The sequence below is a fragment of the Photinus pyralis genome, unplaced genomic scaffold (assembly GCF_008802855.1).
Source record: "Photinus pyralis isolate 1611_PpyrPB1 unplaced genomic scaffold, Ppyr1.3 Ppyr1.4_LG4, whole genome shotgun sequence".
Lineage (NCBI taxonomy): Eukaryota > Metazoa > Arthropoda > Insecta > Coleoptera > Lampyridae > Photinus > Photinus pyralis.
Window position 1 is genome coordinate 3895033 of NW_022170511.1, and position 9134 is coordinate 3904166.

Here is a 9134-nt window from a genome sequence, read left to right on the forward strand (position 1 = left end):
ATCTTGACGAGAACGGTTGCAAACGGCGAATTAATTACAGATTTTGTTTACGGTAACGGCGGGGGCTGAAACACAACTACAATACCTTTACCTTCTATCTTCAATTCCTAAAACTAACACAAATACTTTCGGCGCGACACTTTTTGTAGCGAAGCGCCTCCAGATACCGGGTGTTCACGTACTCATGAAAGTATGTAAACTTCAAGTAGGAAAACGGGTGCCTCGTTACAGTACTACAAAATCACATAAATTGGTGAAGACAAGGGTGACAATGAACATAATTAGCACCCATGCGCTTATGACCCATTTCGCTTTCATCTTAAAATTAATTTCAGCATGCCGCCAGCTTACGGTCGCCAACTCATTACCGCCATCTCAACTTTCTGCTGACCCAACTTTAAACTCTTTAAACGTAAATGTTGTCGTTAATTTGAGATTGATCACAATTTCAATCATGGTATTTGAATTTGAAGTCAATGCGATTTTGTTTTAAGAGTTATTTGTTGCTTAATTTTGTTTAAATAATCGCGTGGTATTTTGATTTTATTTTCTTGTTCATTTAGAAAAATAAGGAACATATGTTTTATTAAAGTTCTGAATTAAATCCGGTCGTTGCGATAAGGCATCTGTTATCGCTGCGTAACCAAATTAGTTTGAGGATAAGCAAGTTTCGCCAATACTAAAACATAGGTGTTTAATTTCGAAGACGTGAATCGTGGCTTTTTTGGTTGTGGACGTTAAAAGTTGCTTTTTGGTACAAGAAAGTTAGTTGAGAGTTCTAAGAGCTCCAAGTGTCAGTTCCAGGGAGTTTTTTCCGCCATTAAATAGCCAATTTTTTGCGTGCGTAATTCCAACGAACCCATCAGTCTTGTCGAAATTGAAATTTAAGAGCAATTAAAGAAGTGAAGTTCCGAAGTATCATCATTTGATGTTTGTATTGATTGATTTTGTGATTTTACAATTTTTTGTTTTATCATAATTTTGGATATTTGTTTCTACAAGTGTGCAATTACGTAATCTAATTGTAATACGATCTTAAGAAATACAAAATGAAAATATTTTTTTAATAGAAACAGTATTTATAACTTTAAAATGGGGTACTATATAGAGTGTAGTAGGCTGAAAAGTATGCACTTGATCAATCTCAAAAACATACAATCTAAAATAAATAAAATATAGACTAATTGAATGAAGTGAACTTTGTTTGATTAGATTTCCAAAATCTTGAACCCAGTAATGCCCATTGTTAGATGGAATTTCGGGTCAATCGCAAAAGACCTGCTATAAATAAATAAACTGCACGAGTTAGGAGCACCGCTTCGGCTGCAAGAACAAACACTGAGAAAGAAGCGCAACTAACGAGGAATTATCTAATGTGGCATTTTTAATTATTTTTGCGACCAACCTCGTTATGAACTGCCGAAAATAACGCATTAGGTGTAAAATTGCCTGTATAATCCAAATTGTAAAAATAAACAGCGTCAAACTGAAAATGATAGGAAAATACTACATCTATTATTCAATTCGTTTGGGGGGGGGGGGGGGGGGGGGGGGGGGGGGGTTATCCGTCCGTCCTATCCGAGCGATGTAAAACGTTCGTCAATCGATTTCTATGAGTTCAAAGATCATTGCTGTGCTATTGATTGTAGCTGGAAAAGTCTGGTTTCCGAATGCGTGCTGAGTGGAAAAAAATTCCCCTGCTAAAAATCGTATATTTTTCGTATCTTGTTAGTCATAATATCACCCGTTATCATTTTATATCCATAGCGCCAATTCTGACAAAGTTACAGGGGTAAACCTAATTTGGTTTACACAAGGCACACGGTATATCAGAAAGTAGTGAAAACAAATATTTCGGCTTTTTTTAATCTATACCCGATACCACGGACATTTTCTCTAAGTTGGAATGATGCGTCGAAATCGTACTTTCGTAAAAATCGCAGGATTTAGAATCCCCCAAGTATTTTCGTAACATAATAAGAGGAAACGGACGGACTATTATTATTCGAGTAAATTTATTTATTTAAATTTTATGATGTGAAAATTGCGCTGTTTAAAATTAAGGAACATCTGGTCGTGTGCCATAAGGAGGTTATTATCGCGAAAATTAATTGATTTCAAGATGCACGTGTGTTTGGCGCTGATAACAAAGGATGCAAGTTCACAATTTCTTTTGTGTGTAATTCTGTTCTTTCAGTCTTTCGAATGATTAGGTTACTATTTGAAAAAAAAGTTCGATGCCGTTGCGACGCGCGAAACTTTTTTTTCTCCAAATACGCCCCGTCATTTTTCGAATAAAGATCTCTTTAGTAGGTAATCCTTTATTGATTGAAAAAGTACCTCTCCTCTTTTAATATTTACAATGTAACATAATTGATAGCGGCTGATTTAATTAAAAATTTACGTATGTCTGAGGGTACCCACATTGTACCTATTCTTTATCTGAGCCGCTCATTGCATAATAAGAGCTTCAGCATTACAATATTACAATGTCGCAAGCGCAACGCCGAGTTTATTTGGCGTTCAAAAACGATTACAGTTTTGTTACCCAGGAAGCCAATTAATTATTAAGCAAAAAGGCCATTGGGTAAACTATACAAACAAATTCCACTGGATATTTATCTATAAAGAAAACCATAGTTCCCTCCTTTCTTCTATGGGTTAAAGCCTTTAGTGAACAGGCCCAATTATGATAATAAGTGGAAACGTGCTATTTGAATTGTCAACCGATTAACATAAGTATTGTGTAATTACGGTCTATACGTAACTTAAATGTATTCCGCAATGTCAACACACTGCAATTGACAATTCACCTTGAAGATTATGTTTTTTGCAGTGACTTTTTGTGGGTGGTGTCAAGCGACATGTAACATATATTCTTGTAAAAGTGACGTTGCTCCTATTCTTGTAAAAACCACCAAAATAAATACGTATCCCCAAAGGTCGGGAAACTTCACTATAGCATCGGGTAGTCACCGAATAACGATAACCCACCTGATCTTCGCGGTTTACTACAGGGGCAAAATCCGAAAACAAAGGAAATTCCGAAATGTCCTTGCATTTCTGAAAATTGGTCCCAAGTTCCGTTTGCAGTTATTTAATATTCTAATAGTAAAGCCGAGTAGCTGTAAGTACTTGCTAACATCACGCATGACTCGAATACGATTTTTTTTATTTTCCTTAAGAATTTATTTTGAATACTAATTTTACTACCGTACATCCAGTACCGGTATTCCCACATGTACAGATTTCTCGGAATATGCGCGATTTCCACATTTTTTATATACTTGAACTTGAACGGCAAAAGTGGATTACTATATCAAAATTGATAAACATGTTTAAAGGTTATCGCATAAACCTCTACAGAGTTTATAATAGGAAAGTTGATTATGCTTCATCGGTCATTTGATCTGACCTTCGTGAGTTAAAAGTTCCGGAAGTAGTTTCTTTGAAAGGTTTTTGACATTATGGTTTTCTGTACACAATCAAGTATTAGCCCATGTTAAATTGCAGTATTTCAAATAAACGATTCTTAAATCATCACCTTTCGACCGCATTACAACCGTAAAAGTTGAATTATAGTTCAACTTTCGAGAACGACCGGATGTAATCTTACCAAACCGGCCCTTAAATCTTAAATTAAAATATTACCCCACACACTTATTGAGTAGCAATACCATTAAAACGTAAACGAAGCTTGTTATGTGCATCAGATCAATCCATATTGGCATTACCCAGATAACCGAGACGATCTGCAGCCCTGGGAATACCGTGTTTTTCAACAGAGTTCAGAGAAATTGTACCATCAAATATACCGAAGAATGCGAACCATGGGAAGTTGGACCTACGGAGTATGGCAAGGCCAGGGATTTACGAAGGTGGACGTGATGTTAATTAAATTGCGCAATACAATTATGAAACTCATATTGTATTTCTTTTTACGCATTTTAGCCATAACAGCACACAAATGCAATTAGTTGAAATCGTAAAGGACCTAACCGGACATCTTTTAAGTTAAGGTTGTTTGGCAAAATTTTCACCAAGTTATAAAGATTTGCGCTAAACTGGCGAATGGAGGAAATTCGAAGAAAATTCAAGCATATTCGACAAGATTCAGAAAAATCTAGGTAATCGAATCGAAGTACATTTAAAGAAAATAAAAGCAAACCGAGTTTATCATGATATGCGACAATGTCTGGAGATTCAAATTTAATTTTTTCGGTGTGTCTCGCAGTCATACTATGAACGTTTCCTTCAGAGTCGGTTCCTAATGCCATAGTGTAAGCTTACACTATGGTAATTGTAAGTGTAAGTAACCCTTATATTACATTGATGTAAATAAAATAATTAGTAGCCGTAATGGTAAGTATACACAATATCTTCATGAGTTTTGGCTCACTAATAGAATACGAATGTAACATAAAAATAAAGTTTAAAGCAATTTTTCTATATTTCTATAAAACAAAAAAGGGGGGTTAATTAATGTTGCGGTAATGTACCTACTCATTTCGCATTCGAAATATAATTATTTTTGAAAAGATTACATACTTAATTATTCTATAGGTCTTAATCAAATAAGAACAAATAATCTATTATTATTATTATTACATATGTGATTGTAGAGAGCATGGAGTAAGTTTTACATAAACGGTTATGATCAAGACAAGTTTAATGTTGTGAAGAAGTTTTCGAGTTTAAAAAGTTGTGTTTATCCAGAATGAAGAAATAATAATAAGTAATTCAAGAATATACTTACCCTATTCCTTACTCGTTATAGAATATACTATACTATCCTAGTATGTAGAAGTTAAGTGTTATTGTCTTCGAGCCAGTTTTGGCGTATTAAAAGTGAGAATCTGTCAGATTAGTGTTAAAGTGAGTGTTTCCGAACTTCGCATGTTTCTTGTCCTGGCCAGTTTATTACATTATTATTAACAGAGATGTGAGTACTTTTTGAGATCTCCTAAATTGTTTTTTTGATGGACCGTTTTGCACACGGGATGTGTCAAAAGGCACGGTTAACCTTAAACTTTTCTTACAGGATTCTTTGTATTTGATTTTCTTTTTATGATGTGTGTTGAAAATAAGTTCTTGGAATTTCTTTTTATCAATTCATGTTTCAATATGAATCGCAATTCGGAATCCAGGTAAAATTTGATTTTTCTATATCAGATTTTTTTAAATTTATTTTTTCCTAATGCTATTTCTGATTTTAATTTGAAGTGATTTCATTGGAATTTTACGGAATTTGAGTGAAACCATCAGCTCTTCCAAAATTTTCAGAGTTTCAGAGTTTTAAGTCAATGTTAGGATTTTATGGTTGTGTCAGAACCCAGTTGTGCCCTGAGCGAAACCTTAAAAAGGAAACAGAAACTAAATTGTGTTATTTTGAGCTAGCTAGGTAAGTATCTGTTGGGTAGTATAGTGACCGCGTATAAGCAATAGGGTACATGACAGTGGAACAAGAATAAATAAATGTTTGTTTCATGAGATAGAGTAAGGTGTCAGGGTATCGCAAAATAACTTTCTTTGGTAATGTACACGAGAAACTATTATATTTTAGTAAAACTAAAATTAAAAAATAACGACATTTGTCACGTGATATCAAACGCCAATCAGAGCGCGTGACGTCATTATCCTAATCCTCTGTGCGTTTATAGAGTTTGTCTACGTTTTTTAATTTAGTGCTTGTTCCATTTTATAGTGATTATATTATCCTAAAGTTTAGTTTTTAAAACCAGATAAGAATGGAAAGGGGGTATACGAATGCTGATAGCAGCAAATCTGCCAAACATTGATGAAATGATGTTAATATTTATTGCATCAAACACAGATTTTTGTTCATCAGAAAACTGCCATAAGTCTTGTAGGTTTTTAAGTTAAGCTTAGATTTTTTACAAGAAATGTAGTTATTTAAGAGGAATGTGTACTTAAAATGGTTTGCTTTTAGGTCATCGAAGCTATCATATGTTTTCTGTTACGAACATTTTGTAGATAAAGGTCTGGGTTTTTATGGCGGGCACTCTTATGGAACCTTACATTGGGTGCAGTCGAACAGAAGACTCTGACAACTTATTCACAGTTAAGTCAAAATTTGCCCGCAACATACGGTTCACGCAAAGCTGTATGCAGTTTCCTTAGTTGTCGACGAAGAAAACAATTATTTTCTTTGCCCTACCATCAAGCTACTTTTACAACCCCTCAGAGTCCAAAGGAGTACTAGTGTCGATAAAGTCTCCTTTATCACGTTTAACAAGTCATGATCTAGTCCGATTATTCGAAACTCTATCGGCAAATGGCTCAATCGGATTCGGAAGTTGTCCAAATTGTCGTCTACCGCACGCCTCAGGAGTTAACGTACGTGAAAAATGTGCTACTCATGTCAATATAGTTTTCTATGTTACGTTTAATGAGCAATCGTCGAAAACCCTTTTGGATTTCTCTACTCCAGGAAGCATTTGAATGATACAGCATCCTTGGAACCAGATTTACCCGCCTGGGATACTTAGCTGTGCCACAGAAAAATGTGACTACTGAGCCCTACACCACGACAAAGTGTACTCCATGGTAGGGCACCACTTACGGTAGTTATAATTCATCACGAAATCTTTTAAACTAAACGCTGGGGTTATGTGTTTATAATTGTCAGGACTGTGACGTCACAGACACCGCCATGACACAAAACAGCGTTTTGGCGCTAGAATAAAAATCTACAATTTAAATTGCATAAATTTGCAATAATATGATTTATTTTGCTGAAATATCATATTTTAAAGTTATAGTAGAGGTATACGAACAGTTATAACTGGTTTAAAAAATTTGTCATCTACCCTATTGCAACACAGGCATTATATTTGGCGCCAGCTTGGGGCCAACAGCAATTATTTATTTGGCTCCCAACGCGCGGGGCCACAGCATTAATGTAAACCTTGCCATCTTGCCATTTATTCAGAAATGAAGTTAGTTCGATTTCAGTTCTATAAAAAAACAACAACTAGNGATAGATGGACAGACAGACAAAGGAACAGACGGAGAGACCAACCGGCAGGCGACAGATAGCAATGCAAAATTATAAACGATCTCTAGGATCGTTAATAAACGGCAAAAGTGTAAAATTATGGAACACGTAAAAAACGGTTTTTTGTTTTTTTTACAATAACTTTTTTCTCCAACCACCTGAATAAGACGCTATTTTGTGACAGTGTTCGGTACCTAAAATTGACGTTTTGCGGATTAATCGCTTTCACCATGGCAACTGTACAAAAAGTGGATACTTTTGGTGGATTTTAAAAGAAGATTCTGAGAGGATTCTAAAAATATTATAGGAGATTCGGAAATTCTAAGAGGAAGTTTTGAATATGATTAGGCGAGTTCCAAATTAAGGTGCAAAAAACCTTACTCACACTCACTCTTTTTTAATCTTCAAGGCAGAATACTAGAAAAAATCAAATACACCTAGAGAATATTTTTCTACGTGCTGAGTTCACAACCCATAATATTTAAATGGAATGGCATGACAACACAAATACCTTTATTGTAGATTGACTTACACCCGAGGTTCAAAATTTTCTGCAAATTTAACCCTACTGTCTGAAAAGAGCCTGCTTGCATCCGATCCCACAAGAAAAAGTCAGAAACAATGAAAAATCATCTGATTTCTGCTTTCGCAACGATTGTTTAACAATAAACATTAAGGGACTGTACTCGTGATTGAAAGAATGCACTTGGGGCAAAAATAGTGCCTATTACAGTAAAATTTTTCCAAATTTCTCTTTTCCTGTACTCGACATTTGCATTAATGTAAATTTCGTGTAAAATAGTTACAAATTCAATGGTGATACGTTAACATGTTTGCAATTTACGCTTCCGGAACTCGATCGATGTGTAAATGAACAGGATTGTTTTTTCGCCGAAATACTGTAAACCGGCACAAAATGACTTAATACTCCTCCAGCAAGAAAATAACGGTACAAAACAAAGAAAAGGAAATTATACAACCTTTACGCTCCATTAGTAAATATCCAAATATGGCCAGGATAATTAGCTCTCGAAAAAACTAAGCGTATAATTTTTTAATAAAATCGTCAATTACGGAGTAAGTTAGTCGTGATGGCAATGATAAATTAATGTTGGAGCCGAACGCGCCGCTTCCTGGCCTGAAATTGGTCTAAAATAAATTGGCGCCGATAGGTCTGCAGGTTATGGCAAAAATGTGGGGACATATGCTAATGTAATAAAAAGTAATTGGTGCGTTACCGTAGGATTTCGGTCAACAGGAACTATTTAGTTGTATAATTTTTCATGGATTCATACTTTAATATTGCATAGGCACAGTGAGCGGCGCACTTCCATTTCCTAGATCGACACATTCGCTCCAGTTCTTTTAACGCAAGCTAATTAAATGAGATGAAATTTTTAAGATTGCTCAAAAAGTAGGTGGAATAAACGCGTATTGCCCCGGAAGAGGTTCGATTACCTCCGCGGGAGGGATTATATGAATGCAGGACGCGGTCTACTTTCCCTTTTTCTTTACGTAATATTGCATAATCTATTAGTAACGTTCCCCCTTTTTGTGATCGTTTTCCATTACCATTTACAAACCACGCGAATGAACTCTTTATATATGACATTTGAATGAGGATGATCTTTCTCATCTAATTAAGAAACCTCGTCGTCTATTTACGATTGTATTTTTAATTTATCTATTTATATTCACCGCTGGCTGGGTCAACTATGATACGATCTTTGGGTTGCTTCTTGTTAATGATACTTAAACATCTGTTTCTTACGATTATCGCATGCGTACTGTTCTTGCGCCAATTGTTATTCTAAAGACTAATTATACTATTTGACCTAATTATTCATAAATGAATTGAAATATGAGAACTACATATTTACTGTTCGTATGTTACATCAAAGCGGAAACGCGGTTGTAATAAAGCTAATACCGTTCGTTCAGCTATATCTTTAGAACGCGGGCTTCTCTCATCAATTGTATACCATTATATTTTTCTACAACTTTCATTAGATCAGATCACAGATTTTGTTTTGAAGGGGTTGAAAACAGATTTGTTTAATTACTTAAATACGTTTATACACATTCCGTCCGATTGAGGAAACTTTTGTAATAAAAA